The sequence below is a fragment of the Gallus gallus genome, chromosome 18 (genome assembly GCF_016699485.2).
Source record: "Gallus gallus isolate bGalGal1 chromosome 18, bGalGal1.mat.broiler.GRCg7b, whole genome shotgun sequence".
Taxonomy (NCBI): Eukaryota; Metazoa; Chordata; class Aves; order Galliformes; family Phasianidae; genus Gallus; species Gallus gallus.
This window is the reverse complement of record NC_052549.1, coordinates 8,982,920-9,003,618: the sequence shown is the minus strand read 5'-3', so window position 1 is coordinate 9,003,618 and position 20,699 is coordinate 8,982,920. Positions and strand designations below refer to the sequence as shown.

At 42.4% G+C, this 20,699-nt stretch overlaps 1 long non-coding RNA gene across 2 annotated transcripts in view; it reads left to right on the top strand.

Moving 5' to 3' along the window:
- Positions 1 to 665: 665 nt before the first annotated feature.
- The window catches only part of LOC124417298, a 47,718-nt gene continuing 27,684 nt past the window's right edge, over positions 666 to 20,699 (top strand). For both annotated transcript variants that reach the window (XR_006931769.1, XR_006931768.1), the window contains exon 1: positions 666 to 866. This is a non-coding gene — a long non-coding RNA (uncharacterized LOC124417298). The remainder of the gene's footprint in view (positions 867 to 20,699) is intronic.

Here is a 20,699-nt window from a genome sequence, read left to right as displayed (position 1 = left end):
TTGTACAGACATTATTTTCCTACATCTCTTCCAGGAGCTTTCCTTGCCCTGCCATCTTATCACAGGCGTAGCATTTAAATAGCTTAAGCTTGATGCAGCTTGTTGATGAATTGGCCATTTCTGCAGGCAGCTCACCAGGAAGAGCTGCGGAGGCTTCAGCAGTTCTGGATCCAGAACAACTCATCTGTCCACAGCTTATGGACAAGCTTTCCCCATGTCTGGGAGTGCTGGAACACATCTCCAAACCTGTCAGCCTGCTGATCTTTCTAGATAGCTTCTGTTGAGTGAGTGACGCGTCTCGCTTTGAGGTCTTTGAACTGTTTGGTGGGTGTTTAACATCCTGGCTCTGAGCGTTAGCAAAAAAAGACTTCCAGCTTTATGGAGACAGGATCCTTGAAATGAGCAGCTTGCCCTGTTTTCTGCTCAGTGTGTGCTTGAGACAGCTTATCTAGATTCATTGGGACACTTTCCTGTTTGCTCTTCCTAGAGTCCCATCAATTTAGGCGGATGTGTGCTGTAAAAGGTCAATAAGGTTTATAGCCTCACACTAACATTACCTCACTATTGTCAATATTTATGCCACTGTTGCAGGGTAGTGTACTTAGATGAGCACACAGCTTGAATTCCCTTTCCACTGCTATCTCATGTCTCATCACCATAAACACTAATGCTTTTACAATGGAAATGTTTATTTCCTGGATGTGTGAAGGAGGGCAAGTGATATTCCCAGTTCATGCAACATATAAAAGCAGGAACTTCAACCTCCAGCTCCAAAACTGGGAGCTACTGTCCTAATGAGGAACCAACTTGTTCTGAGGAGCATCTGAATAAAGAGGGAACAGTTTTCTGTCTCAGTAATGGGGAAGGTAAGGAGACCTAGATATTAATTTAAAGCATGTTTTTCTTAAATCTGTGATGGTCCAAGTAGGCTTGGTCATAATTTCATTTAGGATTGAGAAGGGAGTTCAGGAAAACAAACAGGGCTCTCCAAATTAAACATGGGTGGAAGTCTATGTAATGAATTGAATTGGCCGTAGGCTCGTTTTGCTCATCCTTGCTTTTGTGAAAATATTTGCAATGTGACTTTTGGGCCAGCTGAGAACTGCCTCTGTTTGTTAAGGACCGCAAAGAATGTTTAGGGTAGAATTTTGGAAATGTCTTTGAATAATGTGGATTAGTGGCTGCCTGCATAATTTAAAGTTTGCCATTATTAAATACCAGCAGCAATTAGCAAATAACATCTGAAAACTGAACTTACATTTAAAAAATGTCTTCAGGGAATGACCAACCATTACAAGGACTTGTAATACCGGGAAAACTACAGATAATCCTGAGGGTTGTCATCTTCTCATCCTCTCTACCACCAGAGCAAAGCTCTGTGGGCTCCCTGGAGAAGGAACTTGGATTTCTCCTGCACAAGCCTGGGATGGAAAATTGGATGGTTCTGTTCTAACCTTCACCCTGATCAACCTGATCCATCCGTTCTCAGAAAGCTGTAAGGCTCTTGCTTAAATACTTTGCAACTTCAGGATCCCTGGAGTCTCTGCAGCCTAAAGAAGTGGGACATTGAGGGGCTTTTTCCCACCTGTGCAGGACTGGCACCCTGGGGGGATGCAGAGAGAGCTGACGTTGTTATTGTTGTGGCTGGGGAGTACTATTCTTCCTGCTGCAGTCTGCATAAAGCCAGGCTGTATTTCTGTGAGCAACAAGATCTTCTTTGAGAACACAAAGACACAAGGACACAGGAAAGAGAACAAGTCGAAAATTGAGAAAGATGGAATAGAAAAGATTAAGAATCTGTGATTTACAGAACTACACAATGAGTGTCAGAAATAAAGGAGCCTGGAGTTTTATAAGATTATCTGAATTCATTTGAGAAGCAATACAAGAAGAGAAGCTTTGTAGCTCTAGAGACGATTTTCCCTCAACTTTTTATATCTATTCAAATGTCTAGTGTGTGGATTTGTCAAGCTTTAAAGGCTAGCAGACTTGGCAATCTAATTCTTTTATCTGCAAGCCAGGTAGGGCACAGGCAGCTACCCAACTTTCCCATATTTCCCTGCCAACATTTTCACTTTACACTTGAAGGGACTTGGTGCGCAGGGTACATCGAGATGCAGCCTTTGTGTTTGTTCTGCTCTGTAGCAGAGACAGACAAAGATGCCAATGATGTGTGAGGATTACGGAAAAGGCTGACCCTTTGTTTGCTTCCAAATGAGCTGAGAAGATCCAAGAAACAGCATTAAGCAGCACAAGCTGAACCTGGCCTGGGAAACAAGAGCTGGGGAAATGACTGGTAACTGGTTTGTGCAGAGTGAGTGCAGAAGGGACCCATCCTGATTCCTTGCCCTGAACATCCACCTGGAACATAAACACGTGAAACTAATAACAAGATGCTTCCCTCACCTCAATCCCAGCTCTCTGTCTTCCATGTTGTCCTCACTCACCCAGCCTTTACATCAGGAGGGTGTAAATCCTTCTGCTGCGGTGCATCTCGCTCTCCAAAGGAGAGACATGACTGGTGCAGAGGCAATATCCTGCTTTTAGATGGCTAACGCCAGGGGAGCCAAATTCAGCCTCTAGAGAGTATAATATGTCCCCATTAAGGGTATAGGCAGGGTCTCATTTTGTGTATGTTCCCAGTCAAGACATCTCTAGGTCAGAAGCTGTGTAACAGTGCTAATGTAATGCTGTGCCTGAACTATTAATCCCAGCACTGTGGGTGATAAAGGCACATCCCAGCATGCCTGTGATGGAGTAAGGAACTGAGACTGCATTTCTTTTCTTTTAACTGAGCATTCCAAGTTATCTAATTCCCTTTCAGACTTAAATATGCATTCTTGTTGTCTGCAAGAAAAAAAAAAAAACAATATCTGAAGATATTTTATGCTACAACTGTTGAAACCTAAGACTGTTTTTTTTTCATATTAGTTTCTGATGAGGCTGATTAAGATGTAGTGAAGTCAGATCTGGGATGCAGAGTAACACATTCCAGTTCTGCTCACAATAAGGATCTCAGATTTACTCCTGGATCTCAAGTGTTCCCCTCTGATACAGGATACTGCATTCCCACAGAGTTCTTAAATCCCTGCTATGCAGCAGAAGTGTGTGGTCAAGAGTATTTTACATTGTTGGATAACAGATTTCAGTACTCTTTCTCACATCTTCAATGCAGCAGAGGGTCTCGTTTTTGGGAGAAGAGCGATAGACTCATTCTTTTCTAGGAAACAGCAAAAATGAGACATCAGTCAAAGCCAGAAAGGCTCCAGCTAAAACCTACCGTACCCTTCACAGTATGAATATGTTGGTACTTGCATATGGATGCTAGATCCAGATAAAAGGACTGATCTCCAAGAAAAAGGAATGCCTTCAAACATGAAACATTCACTTCATTTATGGACTACAACATTTCTTGGAACTCCATGCTGTGCCACAAACCTCTGGCTGCAGACCTTTCCATCAGCCCATCCAACTCGCCCCTCGCCTCGGGACATGCTGACTCCATAGCAAAAGCTTCTGCAATTCATTTTAATACCTGTCCAGTCATTTCATTTTCACGGACCACCCAGACCTCACTGAGCTAAAAACACTCTGGAAGCAACGAGATGGCCATATTTCCACCCTATGTGTTTTTTGTTGCCTTTTTTTTTTTTTTTTTCCTTTTTTTCATACAAAAACTGACAGGCTCACATTGGAATTGGTTGAAACAAATTAAAATGGTTTTAATTTTATAATATGATCTAGATAGACTTGTTCACACTGTTTATACACCTCTGCTAAACTGTTAGTTATTGATTGTGGAAGGTTCAGGGACTACAGCACTTCATGAGAGCCGTCTCAGTGGTTTAAAGCTGCTTTATATAGAGGGACACATGCAGTGAAATGGTTGCAAGAGAGATCTGGTATAATTTCAATGAGCTCAGGCTTTGCAGATGGTGAATATCAACTTAGCAGCACTCAAGTCACCACAAAGAGAAACAAGTCCACTGTCTGTTCTTGCTCAAAGGTGTTTTTTAGCCCATTTGAGCTAGTAGAAATCATTAATACAAGTCTTCTGGCCTGTTTTGGTTTATTATCATGTTGGTAGTCTAGAAATAAAAATATTGACAGTAAGACATGAAAAGCCCTTTGCAGCAAAGGACCATGCAGCCATTGGTACCCAGCTGCTCTCCAGCCCAACCGGATTTTCCCCAGGTGCATTCTTATGCTGTTGCTCAATCAATGAGCCAATCCTTTGGTGTGTTAGCTTCAATGGGGTTCTTAGGACATGTAGAAAAATAAAGCCAGCACCCAAATTCTGCATACAGATACATAACTAAAGGAAGGGAAAAGGCCTGGGAGGGATCATTGACACAAACGTGCCTGGAGCACTACCTGGAAAAGCAGACTCCTACAGCCTCCAGCACAAGAATAAACTTTAGTCTCATGGCCTCAGTGACACCTGCAGCAGTTTTATATCAGGTTAATTCCCATGTGTTTTAGCAAATGAAATTAGGGGAAATTAATGTCCAATCATTTAAAAATCCATGATGCAACAGCTTTAAAATCTGGAGCCCTCAGTTCTTCAGGTCTTGCAGTAGTACAACCCCTCTAAAACTACTCTTTGGGTTAGTGAATTTAACAGGGTGGGGCAATTAAATACACATGGGATGTTTAGATCCCTAAATACCCCTGAGGCTCACAGGAACGTGAGTTTCTACATATCTTAAGACCAAACATTTTCTAAGCTAGAAGGGGGGCTTCTGCTTCAGGCGTGAAGTATTCTGGTTTTATGTTTTTGCAACCAGCTGAGAATATAGCAGCTCTGCAGAGACCAAAAATCAGTTCATGGAAGCTGGCTAAGCCGGTTGGAGGCTCATCTGTTGTTTTTTCCCTGTCCCATGGGTACACACAAAGCAGAGGCTCATTCTGGGACAGGAGTAGAGTTCATCCCAGAACTACTGCCTGCTGCTTCAGGCAGTGGACTTGAAGGAGTAGTATGAGATTTGTGAAAAATTAAGGCCCTTTTAATAATTGATAGGCTTACCACCAGGCAAACTTTCATCTTAATTTGGGGAGGAGGAGAGAATGGATTAAAAAAGAAAGACGAAAGAACTAGAAAAGCCGGGGGGAAGGGGGAGAGAGAAGGAAAAAGTAAAAGAAAGCAATGAATCTCGTGTATCATATATAAGCTCCAGGGGCACTGACATTCTGTGCCAGTGTCTTATTTGCATGGCTATTTCAAAAGAAAAAATAAACAGAGAGCTCCACAGCTGCCCATTAGTATTCCATGGCTGTCCAGGCTCTGGCATCGCACTCGGCACGGCCGGCACCGGGCTGTGTGGCGGTTGATGACTAACAGCTGAGTCCGGCTCTATCAGCCAGGGTGGCTTGTACTTTAAACTCATTTGCTCTCATGCACTACAGGTTGGTTACTGGGTATGAGGAAGGCTGAATATTTTTCTTTTTCTTTTGTAAAAGCAGCCATCAAAGTGTCTTTGAGCAAACATGACGCTCAGCTCCGACTGCACACTGCTGTCAGCAGAGCACCATTCGGCAACGTGGGCTCCATTTGTTCCAGGGTTTTCTATAGCGTTATGTCAGAGCATGATTTAAACTCAATAACAATTGTTTGGCTTGCAATCCATGAGGAACATGTGGTACTTTTTTTCCCCTGTTTTACTATTTTTATAAGTTAAGCTACATCATTTTTCTGTTAGCTTAGAGTATCTGTGGTTCCCAGACAGAGCTTGGATTCAAGATCTCAGGTTTTTTTTCATTCTGTTTTTGTGTTTAAAATAGGTTTTATTTTCCTTTTCCAAATGCTTTGAAAAAATGTTTGTCTTTTAGTGTAAATCCAGATACAACCATCCCAGTCTTGTCACCAGCGCCTTTTTGTACCTAGAAGTGGATGTTAAATTACCTCGTCCTACTGGCTGGTTGCCACTAACACTGAAATATCTGACTTCCCCATGAATTTGCTGTATCTGAGACAAGGAGTGTCCCATATAATTCTGTTGCTTTTCAAGTGCAAAAGGCTGCTTCTCTACCAGAAAATTCACAGTAACCTCTTTCCATGTAGTACTGTTCACGCACCCATTAACCTACAATGACACAAATGTTTGTGGAAGCGAATTTGAAGGTCACATGCACATGTGTTTGTGGAAACCAAATGCTCCATTTGAATGTGCAGTTATTCATGCCAAAAGAGTGTGGGCACCCTGCCAGGGAAGGAAAGGAAACAATCCAGCGAGACCCGTCTGGCCAAGTAGGGCTGGCGAACCCCTCTTGAAGGTTTAACGTTGAAAATCAGAGCTTGTCTGATGTTGTTTGTAGAGGAACTAACATTATCAGTACCCATGCCTTAAATATGGGCTGAGAGCTGTGCATGGGGCAATGGGTACTGGCATACATAGGGCTGATGGAGGCTCCTGTAGGCAGCAGGCCCCCCACCAAGCTGTCTGTGGAAGCAGTCTTGTCCCACGCTGTGTCCCACCCACTTGGTTGGCTCTGTCCACAAATGTAATACAGGGTGATAGGTCACTCTCAAGACTTCCAGTAGTTCAATTAAAACAATTTGCCAGTATTATCTAGGCATCTTCAGCTCCTCCACCAATTCATTGCTGAAATGGAAGGGACAGTTCTCAGGAACGAAATGTCCTCAGAGCCCGAGAAGGGAACTGTGCTGGTTATGTGTGTCCTTGCTATCAACTGATAGAAATCCAACAATTTTCATTTACATCTCAAAGCTCATACATGGCTTTGCTGAGTGTGAGCTCAAGGGCACATCAGGGTGGCTTCTCACCATGTGGGATTTTTTGGGGGCATGCATATAAGGCCTGAGTACATGGGACGAGTTACCAATGAGATCACAGCAGTGTCATTACCATGTTATTATTAGACATGCTGATTCCAGAGTAGAAGCTGCAGAAAAACCTACATCGTCATAGCTGTGGCAATATAATTAGGCAGCAGACAGACTTCGTAGTCAGGCTAAATTTTCTAGTGTGGGTCTGATGCAGAGCTGACAGAATACCCAGGAAAATCTCGATGACTGTGCAGATTTATGCAGAGAAGCCTGGGCTCAGGCTGAGCGTCAGCTGCAGAGCTGCACGTAGTACATGCTGGGCATCTTTGGAAATGAGCCTTAAAAGTTATCTTGTGCTGATTTAACATACAGGCTTTGCCTTCAACACTGAACTTGAGTCCTGTAATCTGAAAACAAATCTCAGACTACAACAGAGCATTTTGCATCTTTATTTCCTGAAGAATATGACCTGTTGCATACAGAGTACAGAAACTCAGCGTTTAATCTGTAGTTTCACTCCAAAGCTGTGTATCAGGCTGGGAATCTCATCAGAACAGGATTTCTTGTGAGATTTCCAATTTCTGCTAGCAGAAAATACCACAAGAAAAAACTCGCCTTACGTGAGGCAGAGCCAGAAAAGTCGTCGATGTGCAGAGCTAAACAAGTGAAACACCCCAAGTGTCTGGCACACAGAAAGCTGTTTAGGATTCACATTCATGTGAACAGATCTATGGTCCCACTTCAGCCAGGGCCACCTGACTGAAGAATGGTCATTTCTCTGCTGGTCAGGCAATATTTGAAGGAATGAGATTTGCTTGTGCTGAACTGATCCTGCCTTGCTGAATTCGGTGCAGTTCGGGCTCCACAAAACTCACGATTTCTTAGAAATTGAAGAAAGAAACCCCAAATCAAAACAGAAGTGAGTTCAACCTGCTATTAGCGGTTAAAAGGGGAGAAGCTGTAATATTGGAGTCTGATGTGGTCCCACTTGCTCCTAAAGAGGGTTAACTTTTTTTTTAATCCTAAAGTGTAAAAAGCAACTTGCAGTTTTCTCTTCTTTCCAAGAAATCCTAAAGATCTTTAGTGCCCTCTACAGCTACACTAAATTTGTTCATACCCGGAACATTCAGCTCACTTTTTGTGTTCTTGTTCTTCTTTCTGTTTCTCAAGTGAGCTGCAATGTACAGTTCTTTAAACGAGCTTTCAGCACAGCATTAATCACATGCCTTTATGGGCAAATTCAGCTTTTTTCTTGCTAATATATTTGCATGCTCTTTACGTAACAGAACGCTAAAAAGTACAGTCTGTGCAGCTGGAGAACTACAACCCTATTTCATTTCCAACCCAACTATGCAGCATGTGGTTTATATACTGAAAAGAGAAACAGAAGGCACAATTTTCCTCCCTGTGCACCGACACTCCATCTCTTCTGCTTGTAGCCAACTGCCTCTGATTGTGGATAACTCATGGAAAAGTCTTGAAAACCCCAAATTACATTGCAGCCTCGTACATTTACTGTGAGTGATTTACACAGAGTGTAATGGACCTGTGTGCTGCTTTAGAAAATAAAAATGAAGGTATCTCGACTGAGCTCATGCAGCAGTTTCCACAGACAAAGAGCTGAAAGCGCTTTGCAGATTGCAAGACAGATCAAGCTCTCAGGTCAGTGGAGATGGGTATCCAGCCAAGCTGTGAGTTGCAGGCCATAGTGTAATATCATCTCACCGAGCATTTCATCCACATTCTTCTGCAGCAAACATGACATCTCTTCTTAGGTGGTTCGCCTTTAACCGCAGAGCGAGGTTTTGTGTATTTAGCTTTGCCCTGCAGACAGCTGCACAGCTTCCCACCCAGGAGCAGCTTCCACATGTCTCCTGTAAACACAGCCCACATCTGCTGACCTTCCAGTGAGGGTCTGCGTGGTGGGGCTGTGAACCGTCACAGCCCTTTAAATGGTGCTGCTCTGTCATTCAGGGCAGCTCAGTGCCTCAGCCTGGAGGCAGGAGCCCGAGGTTTGGGTCAGCAGAGCAGCCCCGAGCAGCAGTTGCTGGATGGTGGGCTGCAGCCACCCCATCCATGTCCAATGGGTTCCTGGGGGTCATGCACCAGCTTGACTCACACTGCTTTAAAATTAGCTCAGATGTGCTGCATGTTGATGCTGCTGGCCATTGACTGCAACAGTTTGCTCCGTCCCAGATGAGTGTTTGGTAGGCAAAGGGATTTTCCAACTGCATGCACCATTTGTTAATGGCAGAAACATTGTTCTTTCACTGCTCTGTTACCGTAACCAATAATCTCCAAAATATTCTGTATAGGAAAAGTTAACTGATATGAGCTGTGCTTCGTGGCCTGGGGAACTGTTAAACCCTAAATAATAATGAATCTTTTATTTACAATGAGCAAATTACGCCCAAATGTTTCTGAGCAGATACTTTCTTGACAGATGAATTAACGTGCCAGAAATAATCCATACTATTGCACATATTTTTCAGCAGAATCTGATGCTCAATACAGCCAACAACCCTTCATTTTCATTATGTTTCACTCTCTTTTCTGAGCTTTAGGGTTTCCTGGAAACCCCACTTATTTATTTATTGGGGCGGGGGCAAGAATAAAAATTTCCAATTGAAAATATCATTCCCCTGTGGTGCTTCCATTTCAAAATACGTTTTGATTTCATGTGTGCGTGGATATGAAATAATACCTTGAAATGAAAACCTGTGTTTCATTTTGAAATGTCAGACTGAAAAAGAAAAACATGTTCAGCTTAAGATGTCACATTATTCCTATGTTTAAAAATATAAAAATAAGAGCCCATGTTTCATTTTAAAGTGCTTTGATTTTTAATCGCATAACTTCTTTCCCTCGTTTCTGGCTCTTCCCTCCCCTGTGGGCCTGCCCTTCCTTTTCTCTATTGGAAAGACAGAAAATACAAGAAAGTGGTGAAATATGTTAGAGATATTTCTTCCTCTCTCTCTTTCTTTTTTTTTTTTTTCAGATAGCAAAATTTTGAAGGTTTTTTTTTTTTTTTCAGTTTACAAAAACTGAGAATTTGGAAAAAGGGATTTTTATGCTTTCTCACTTTTCCCATTCTTAGCATCTAGAATTTAGACCCTCATTTTGAAAGGATGTAAGAGGGAAGGGAGATATACCCACAGTCAAAAACCAAGAAGCAGAAAACTGAACAACCCCCAGTTCTCCAGAAGCAAAGCCTGGTCTGAGCTCAATTTGAAACGAAAAATCCAAATAAACAATGGAAAGAAACCACATGTTTTATCCTGACACCTTGTTCAGAAACGCTCCATTTTCCTTCTAAACTTTCCAGCCTAATTTGCAAAAAAACACCTAATTCAGTAAAACTCAGCTTCTCCCTCAGGCCATTGCTGCACAAGGTTTTGCTGCACAAGGAGGAAGGCTCGAGCATCCCGAACTGCCAAGCTCATTACACCCAGGGTGCAAGAAATATGAGCTCCAAATGAGATGCCAAATCCAGAACGGGCTCCTGGGAGACAGCACGTGCCCCTGCACTCCCTGCTGAGAACTCCAGCACCTCATGTTTGCAGGGGACACTGCAGCTGTGAGGTCCGGGGGCAGAAGGGCTGCTGGTGGGCACTCCATCTGCCAATAAAGCAGCCACTAACACCTCCAACCGTCCTCGTTTGGTGAACAGCGCTGTTTGTCTAAGGCTGGGCAAACTCCTGGAAAAAAAATCCCCCCTGTTAAATGCTGCGGGCGCAGAATATCGGCCACACGAAAGCATTAACGCTCAGGATATTTCCAGTTGCAACTTGGCTCAGGACACACAGTGTTGGGAAGGAGCACAGGCTGTCACCGGTTACAGGCTTGTGCCATACTCACACACACATACACCCACAAATTACGACAAAGGATACGAGTGATGACAATAAAATGGGATTATGCTGGAGCCTTGTCTTCGCTTACGGGTAGAGTAGGAAAATCTCAGAGAAGACAAGTTGAATTCAGCTGTAAAATGTTTCAGGGGGTATTAGATGCATATCATGTACCGCATAACAGAAACAATACACCTATGGTTTGAGTGGGTGTGTAATCGCTTTATCATTTTTAAACGATACACAGAGTTTACATTCCTGTTATTCCACATGCAGCATGAAAGGCAACAGTGAATCTGGACTGATTTGGGAAGAGAGATCACCATGAGGGAATGTCAGACTGCAGATCCGTTTTCTACCCCATAAATTCTGCATTTCCATGCTTCTGTGCTCTCTTTCCAGTCCCACCCACCCACCCATTATAGACGCACTCTAACTGAAATAAGAGGTGTGTTGCTCTTGATAATGCTTCTCACTTTCCATCCTGTTCTTAAAATATAAACATCTTTTTCAATTTGGCATACTTAATCTGCTGGGCTGGGAGCTGTGTGTGCAGGGGGACTGCCTGCTAACTTTGCTGCATGACACAGCACCGAACCCAGTTCCATGCAGACAGCTCAGTGCTGCAAAACTGGAGGTGAATTTAGGGCAGAGAGAGAGTGCTCAGGGTGAAGATTAAGGACTATTTTTTAACAATGACCATTTGCTGGAAGCTCAGGGTTTTTTTCAGCTTCTCTTTCATAGTGAACAATGCCAAGTGGATCCTTACCCGTATCTACTCCAGCTCAGTGCTACTGAACTGCAAGCAATGTGAAGGGTGGAACCAGGAAGAGGGAGTGCTGCTGCTCAGGGCTGCATTTCATTATCAAAGTTCCAGTTTTTTAACTCCTTTGCAACCCTCCCACTTTCATGTCACTGCGTGAAGGAGGCAACGAACGTGAGATCTGTGCATACTGTGCAGAAGGGAGCGAAGACTCCAAATCTCAGTGCAACAACAGCAGCGCAGATGACGAGTGTGGGATCACTGCATGTCGTTGGGCAAGGAAAGAAAGTGAAAGGAGAACGTCAGAGCTCTGAGCTTAGCCTGGATGAATCAGGGAGGATTTCTGGTTTATTAATCATTAGGCTATCATTTTGCAGATAGCAAAATGACTCCATGACTCATTTATTTTGTGCCATTTGCACCGGCCCAGTTTCCTGTCTCTACCTCTGGCTATTGCTTTTTGTGGCTGACGACTCATCTTAACCAACCTTGACACTTAAAGGCCCAAATTAATCTTCCAACTAAAAGATGGCCAAGATTACTAAATTATGTGCCTCTTCATTATCTTTAGGTACCTCCTTAGGACAGATGAATTGCCCCAAAGTCAGGAAAAAAACAATCCTACAGGGAGAAAGCAAAGAATAATGTGCAAATACCAAATGAGAAAATGAATCTTAACCAAAGGAAAAGGGAAAAACACATATGCAGTTTTCTTTCCCCCCACTCATTCTGTTTCCTTTATGTTTGCTGGTTCAGGGCTGCTGGTCAAACATGGAGACGTATATTAATTCTCCATGCAGAAAAGTAAATAGCGATCTCCGTCCTCTGGGATTCAGATGTCTGGTCTCAGCTGTCCCGGAGGAATCTTCTCCATTGCCTAATGGTCTCTGACCATAGCAGATCCATTTGGGGGATACCATATCATTTTCTAAAGCCTCATTTAGACTCATACACACACACACACACAAAACTCCAACATCACCCTGTCACACTGAAACAATTTCACCCATAAACCTCCTTTTTCTTTACTTCTTATTACTAATTTAAAATGCAGGGATGGATTTAAGAAAGAAAAAGAGAGGTAGAGGAAGGAAGGAAAGGAAATGGCATAGGCACTAACTTTCCAAAATTGCATTAAATGATGGATTTTAAAAGTCCATTTTCGAGAAAGTTGTGTAACTTTTTTAGAACAAGTGCCTGCCATAAAGGGAGAGAGGGGAAAAAGACATTATCTGGTCTAGTAATTTTCAGGAAGTTGTGGTCCCAATTCCCTTAAAATAAAATTTCTTTATTATCATCATTTTATTTATTACTTCTGTTGGAGTAGCACCCTAAAAACCTCAGCAGTACTCCAAATCCTATCATGAAAACAAATTACTGGGGAAGAGATCTAATATTTGAAGAAATTTAAAGCAGGACATGAGTGTAAATACAGACATTTTTCTCCAGAAGAGGCTCAGGGTGCTCACAGCTTGATTTTAGTACTGTATTCAGATGAAAAACACAAACGTTGTTGTTATTTGTGAGCTCAAATATTGAAGAAATACTTATTTTAAACTTAAGGACATTTTTCAGTGTGACAAGAGCAAGCATTTTATTTTAACAGAATTCCACCTGTATCATTTCAAGCTCTACATTAATAAAACAGAAGTGATAGCAATAAGATTTGCCATGAATGATGCAACAGGCTCAGTATGTGCCTGTGAATTGTTCTGGTTAACGTGAGAGGGAATTTTCTGGTGGGAAACCTGGATGAAACTTTTCAATTGAATCAAGTCAGATTGAAAACCACCCCAGGACAGATGATGCTTTAGTAGAAGCTCATAAAATAGGAAGGAACTTGCTAAAGGGCATCTCAGCAGCAGGGCCAGCAGAACAAACTCTCCTGCCTCCTTATTCACAGCCTAGTTTTCATCTGTTACTGTACATGAATTTATTGCCATGCAACAGTCCCGTCCAGCACACCTCACAACTGCCAGTCTGGGGAGAAACATCAGCCCATCTTTCTCACAAATGACTGATTTCATGGGCCACTCTGGTAATGCTATTAGCGATGATGTTTTTGAACAATAAGTAATCTGTTCTCTGGGATGTTTCTATGGTGGAATTCCTCTTCTGTGCAGAAAAAGAAAATGGAATTGCTACAAGTAATCTAAAACTGTCCTGAATAATTTTTGGTAGGAAACATGATCAGTGGAGAACACATCTCAGAGCAATTTGACTTTTCTGGGACAGAACTTTAACTGGCAAAACTTAGTACAGAAATCAGCAAAGCAAAAAGCTAGCTTTGCAGATTTAGGTTCAATGAAATATTCCATAATTTGTCAAACTTTTTAGAAAACCCCAACTAAATTGAGTGGAGTCAGTTTGGGCCTCTGAAATGCCAACTTATCAGATGTTTCCATCTCAAGGCTTGTTATACAACAGTACCAGTAACAGCTTCCTTTCACACTAAGCTCTGTCTAGGATGAGATATTGGGATCCTGCACCCCCAGACCAAGACCAAGAGACCCAGGCTGAACTGACCGCCCTCCATCCCAGCCCCAGTGCAGGGCGAGCAGCATAGTGTGTTAATGCAGTGCCCTCTGCTGGGAAAATCACTGCTTTTTTACCCAAATTTCAGGAGCCTTGAGGTCATACCAACCAGGAACTCTGGGATGGAGGAGTCTGCATCCTGCCTCGTGTTGCCATAGCCTTGGGGAGGAGATTCTAAGGCAGAGCCTTGGACAACTGTTGTGTTTCATTGCATTTGCTATTCACTTCCTCAAGTTTCCTATAAAAGACTTTATATACCGTTTCTTCAGATTGTACTCAGAGCTCCCTGATGAAGACAGAGCATTCAGAAGCTTTTCAAAGGACATAAAGTAAATAAACAACCCTGCAGCTTGGAAGAAATGCTATGGGGGAAAAAAACAAACAAACAAACAACAACAACAACAAAAAATGAGCTACATCACATGCATACATCTGCAGTGTAGCTGTATGTTTCCAATTTGTTCCCTCTTCACCACTTTTGAAGCCAGATCCCTAAAACAGCCAACTCAATCTGCCATGAACTTTGGTGAAACGTTGGTTGGTGCCAATTGTCATTCCAATGTCTCTCCCTAGATTTGTGTTCAGTAATGCACAGTGGTGCCTCCAAGGCCTCAGATATGGGGCAGAACGGGCACTGTGGGGAGTTTTCCCAGCTACCTGCATGAGACAGCACAAAGAGGCACCTGATCAGCTATGTTATCCCACATACAATACAAAAAAAATGTTGTCTTGCTCCTTGGCTTCAGCACTTTTCTGAAACGAGTTGGGCATTCACCCATCCAAGTGGGTGTTGTTTCTTTCAGAAGGAGACTGCTGGCAGGAAAGGGATCAGTTTGTCAGACCTCAGGGGATGAGGCAGTTTAGGACACACGGCTTTTGGATGCTCAGCCAAAACTGAAACAGCACTTCAAACTTTTCAGGCTTTACTTGTTCCCATGTCAATGTGTTTGCTTGCTGGGACATGACGGGAGCAGGATTTGGTCTCATTGTAGCTGAGGTGCACAAAGTAACTTACAGAGGAAAAAAAGCCTCTGATGGAGGAGCAGTCTTAGTAAAATGGGTATGTGCAGTATACATCTTTTGATGTTTTTTAAAATGTATCTAATGACTTCAGCTTGTATTTCTGGATTGGTTTTAGTACGAGTTACTCTTTTGCATTTGTTCAAACCTTTATAGGCAAAGGGTTCTCAGTGAAATAGATGATGGATTCAAGTGAAATGTCCCAATACTTCCTTCTCCTCAGTTCTGAAGTCAGCCCCACATATTGTCCCTTCAGCAAAACAAAGTAAACAGAAAATGCAAATCAAGCCATGATTTCCACTCAGATAGCTATTAGGTGTGATCTCATACATTCTGAGTCTAAACCTTCAAATGAGAATCGCACAGCTGTGCAAAACCCCATTATCACCATGGACTCTTCATGGCAAAGCCAAAGTTACAGGCCTGGAAGCAACAATAATGTCAGACATATACCTTTTTGAACATAAATTAGGTGAGACTTAAAATCCAAATAGCTATTAATTTCAGAAAACTCAAACTTAGCAGAAGGAACAGTTTCCTCTTGGATGGCCGGTGTTTATTTTAACTGTACTTCAGTCTGTATGATTACTGCTGCTTTCTTGCTCAGGATATGGGGAATTGCAAATGTTAATTTTTCTGACACACTATAATTACTGTGGACATCAACAGTTTTTACACACTCCTCCAAAAATATGGTCAATAGTGTTTGTACAGGAAATTCTGGCTTGCAGGGAACGCCCTGGATTTCATCCGTTCTTGCTTGTAACTCAATCTCTCTGAAAAAAGCAGAAAATACCTGGTTTTACTTGTTTAATTTGTAAGTTGCATGAAACCTTGGGTTTTGGTCTAGACATTGCTCCTCTATCCATGCTGACTATACAAGTCTTTCAGGAATACCTTCTTTACGTCTTTCAAAATGTTCCTAGCGTTCTTCTCAAATTAAGAATATATTTGCAGGTCCTGTTTGCTTCCTTTTTTTTTGGTATAAACAGAGAATCAGAAGAAAGTCACAGCTAGTATGGTAGGGAGGGAGAATCAGGACAGTAGGAGTCTAAGCCCTCTTGCAATAATTTTCCATCACTGTACTGTCATGTCTCTAATTAGTGGTGCATTTGATAGCAGGAGAGGATACTCATGGATCACAATTTTATGTGGTGCAACTCAGTATTTTGCAGCCCACATTTCAACACTGATAACTGGGCAGAGGCCACTTCTCTGCCACTTCTTTCACAATGCAGTATTTATGGTAAAGCAAAAAGCAGGACAGAGCAGGCACATGTTGTGCTTGCTGTCACTTTGAGCTCTACAGCTATTATGTGCTCACCTCATGTTGCCATAACTGAGCAGAACTTGGTCAAGCTGAGCACTGAAATCTCTTCTGTCTAGACATCCAACCCCAAGAATGTCTTCATTTCCAGCTAAAGAAGGAAAGGGAAAGAGAAGAATTAAAAAAGAAACCCAATAGCAGCCACATCCAATGAGTTTCCATCACTTTGCAGCCTACCTATCCCACCTCATCATGTCCTTCTGTCATGGTGTTTTTCCACTTTTGCAGAAGGAACATTCACAGTGGCTGAGCCTGTACCTTCTCTTGCTTCCTTCTGAAAACAGCTTGAGCCAGGACTACCTATACTCAAATGCTGTAGCTTGTGCATTCATGTCATTGTTGGACACAAGCCCAAATATTGTTATTTAAGACCAGAGGCATCCCTGCTACCAGGTGAGCATTTATGTCTGTAGTGTAATGAGAACTGAAGATAAAAATGCCTTTTCTCAGGCAAGCTTTACCTAAATATCAAATACAATGTACCAGGAGCAGTTCCAAAATGTTATTTGCGATCCTGATCTGGCCTAGAGACAAGAATATTACTTACAGAGACACAAGCTGCCCTGCACATAACTTTTATGAAAAGCTACCCTGCCAATTACTGCAACTGGAAACATACGTTTGCACAGTGAATAGGTGGATTATGGAGAGGTTTCTGTTTGCTTGTTTTTGTGGGAGTTTTTAAAAGAGTATTGAAGGTTGGAGAGTTGGTTTCCACTTGCATGTATCTATAGGATACACTCCTAATGGAGCCCTTTGGATTGCCACGAGTGGCAAGACCAAGCGTGGATTATGTTTGCCTGGAAAATGACATCTATGTACTTAGTGCACTTCAAATTAATAGTAATAAATACCCTAACAGACCTATCTACCTTAAGCATTTCTCTAGCTCTCAGCCTAATATTTGGAACCTCACAAGTGGGAATTCTTTGACACAACATACTTTCATTACAAAGAAAGAAAGTGTGTTGAAAGCACATGTTTTTGTAGAAACAGGTCAACTCTGACAAAGCCTTTTTTGGAATAATTTTGTGTATGTAGATAATAGGAGATGGCCAGAGGAGCCTGAATAGCTAATTATCAGTTGAAATATTGTCAAGAAAAAACAAAATACATACGGGCCTCCCGACCTCAGGTTCCTATCAGAAAATGTAGATGTGACATAATGGCATTGGTTTGCATCAAGCCCAACATCGTATTTCAGATAGAAGAGTTACTTAAAATTTCAGCTTTGGATCCTTAAGATTATATCCAGAACAAAATTTAAAGCCAGAGGAGCATCAGTCTGGCTGTTTTTAAGACAAAATAGGTCTTCCTATGATTCAGACCAGTACTTGGGCAGAAAGCAAAGGTGAAAATGAACTGAATAACTTAAAGTTTTGTAAATGTCAAAAGGTATACTGCACACCTTTGAGGAAAGAACACTGCATGATAAATAGTTCCTAAGGAAGAAAGAAAAAAAAAAGGAGGGTGTTTAACTCAATCTAATTTTGTGAAAGAGCAACAGCTGATGACAGGCAGCCAGTCAGGGCACATTGCAGAAGGTGTTTTTCATGGCTGTAATCTAATGTCATAGTTTTCGCAGAAGTGGGATTAAAAATCTTCAATTCTTTGTGGTGAAGACAGACAGATGCTTTCCTGCTTTAATTCCTGAGTGGCCATAACATGTTCGTTGACATTTCAACTTGATGTTTTAATTGGCTGATTTGAATAAAACTCAGACAGGTTATGCTGCTCCATTTTATTTTGTGTCTCCCAGCCCAGCAGCCAACAAAAAGAAGACAGCGGGACAAGGAGGGGCAGTGACTTTTCACCTCTCCGATCCTCTGTGTTTTGTTTAGCTCTTAATATATTTAAATTCATGCCTTGTTAAATTAGAACAGCATCCTGAAGGGATGCAATCCAAGAAAAGGGTCCCCAGCATTCCTCCCAATTGTCCAGGAGAATGTTTTCTTTCAAGTTTTACTTTATATTATTCTTAATGGAGTCATTTGCAGCTCTAACAACTCACCTTTCGTGTAGCTCTCAGCATACCCCAGGGTGTGCTGCAGCCCCACAGCCAGGCAAGGTGGTTCCTTCAGGTTTCCAAACCACAGAGGGCACTTGCTAGGGTGGCCCACACCTCCCTCCCTGCTGCCCCAAAGGGAAAGACCAGTGCTTCTCCAGAAAGCATGCACTTTTCCATGCCCGCAGCAGTGGTGTTCTCCAAAGGCTCTCAAACTCTTCAAAACTTGCATTAACCTATCAGGAAAGCAGAGCTGTAAAGCACAGAGCGCTGTGATACAGCAGTGGGTTCTCTTCTGAGGTTTGTTCAGGACCTGCCTACAGATTGCTGTTCTCTTCTGAATGGTAGACAGTTACAGATGCAGAAATCCACTCACTCCTTATGTCTAGTGGATACCTTATGACAAATCTACACTGGTTGTGTTAGTTACTTCCACCCCTTATTTTTCCTCAGGCAAAGATATACACTTATACTAATTTGATTTGCATGTGATTTTTTTGTTTTGCTGGTGTTCTTCTTCTGTAGATGTACATAAATGTGGATCACAAAGTGATCCACATTTGCTGTCCTTTTTATCAGCTTTCCTAAGTACACCACTGCTACAACTGGATGAGCAATTCAAACCCAAGACCAGCAGAATGAATGCAACCTCCTGTCCAAATGTTCCCTCTGTTTGCAACTAAGTGTTCAGGTGTAGCCTTTGCCAAGGAGAGGATACCTGGAGAACTGAGGAGGGTGGTATAGCAGCTGCAGGTATCTCAGGTATCACAGACAAAACCTGAGCTTAGCAGAAGAGGGTGATCAAGAGAGCCCGATCAAGGTTAGTGCTTGAGGTGCTAAGCTACGGTACAAAACTGCCACAGCCCATTAGCAGAGCAGGGCATCCATCTCTGTCAATGGGAAGGTCAGGGCTCACTTAGCACAGAAATCCCAATTCCCTTACCCTGGAGAGCTGGGAGTGCTCACTGAGACTGAGGTCATTGCTGGGGCAGTGGATCAGCTCCAGCACAGGCTGCTGCCTTCAGAAGGGGATCATAGCTTCACCTTCACTGCTGTCTTTGCAACTAAAGAAAAACTCTGTTCTCAATGTAAATGCTCCTACTCCTCAGAGGAGAGAAATTCCATTGTTCTTCTACCCTTCATGTTACCATTGTCCCAAACATCCCACATAGCTCCTATGTCTTCCTGAACAACTACATCAGAAATAATCCAGTAATAATAAATCGCTGCCTCATCCCATTGCAGGAAGGGGCACTGTAACACTATAATGTGACGGAAAGTACAGCAATACAGCAGGGTGGCAAACTCTTTGGCTACAGCAAATGAGAACAAACCCAAATACAGCAGCCATGAATGCAGAAATGAAAGAAAAGAGCTGCTTGCTTTTAGAAAACATCAGGCAGACAGGGATATCCAGCAAGATAGCTCACCTCTACTGCCAATGCTTAGGTGAAGCCTGGGAAGGGTTGGCTCTACCCCTTCCAGTCACTCAGGTACATTGCATGCACCTGATCTCCCCTGGATGGGCCCTACCTTCCCACCAGGTGCTCCATCACTGCTTCAGGCTGTGACTTAGCATTTCAGCTACAGGTACCTTGATTACAAGGAGTCACTTTCTTGAGACAAAGATAACTTTGCTGAAAAAAAAAGCGAATCAAAATAAAACCAGCAAAACTTAAAAGGAAATCAAAATTTATAGGACAAATCCTGAATACATAATGTTTGTTATACTTTCACCACAATGAGTTCTCACAGGATTAAGCAATGTAAGCTCAGAATCTGGGCTGTAACAGTGGGAGAACAAGAAATACGGATATGACGCTCCAATCATTCCCATGGAATAGAGGCAAGACCGTGTGAATGAATTTGTCCTTCCCACCAATCATCACATCAAACTATTTCAAAGTTCTAGTACTGACCCTCTGAAGTACTTTGAAGAACTTCTTTATAATTCTAAATTCTTTAAAATTCTGAAATAAAACTTCTCCTCGCAGAGCAGCAGTCAAGTGGTCAGGATAAGCTCAATGTGAGTGAATGTTTTGGTCCTGGACTTTGTTTCTGCTGGGCTGCCAGGGGGATGTGAGCAGATGCAAGAGACTCCCGATGGCACAAGTCCTTGTGCACAGGGCGGGGAGCCCATTACTTGCTGGGAAGTGCTGTTAGGAGGGACACACCAACAACTGTAGAGGCTCCCACCAGGCTGGATTCTCATCCAGCCAAACCTCTGCCATCTTCTATTAGAACAGCCCAAAGTTCAACCAGAAGTAACATTTTTTAATCTTATCTTCATCTAAAAGAGCTAGGAAGGTGAAGAAAAGCAATGGAATTTAAAGTCTCCACATGCCAAGCTTTTTGATATATTTTATTTTTGGATCAATCTCATTTGGAAAGCTCTCCTTTGCTTGCATTCA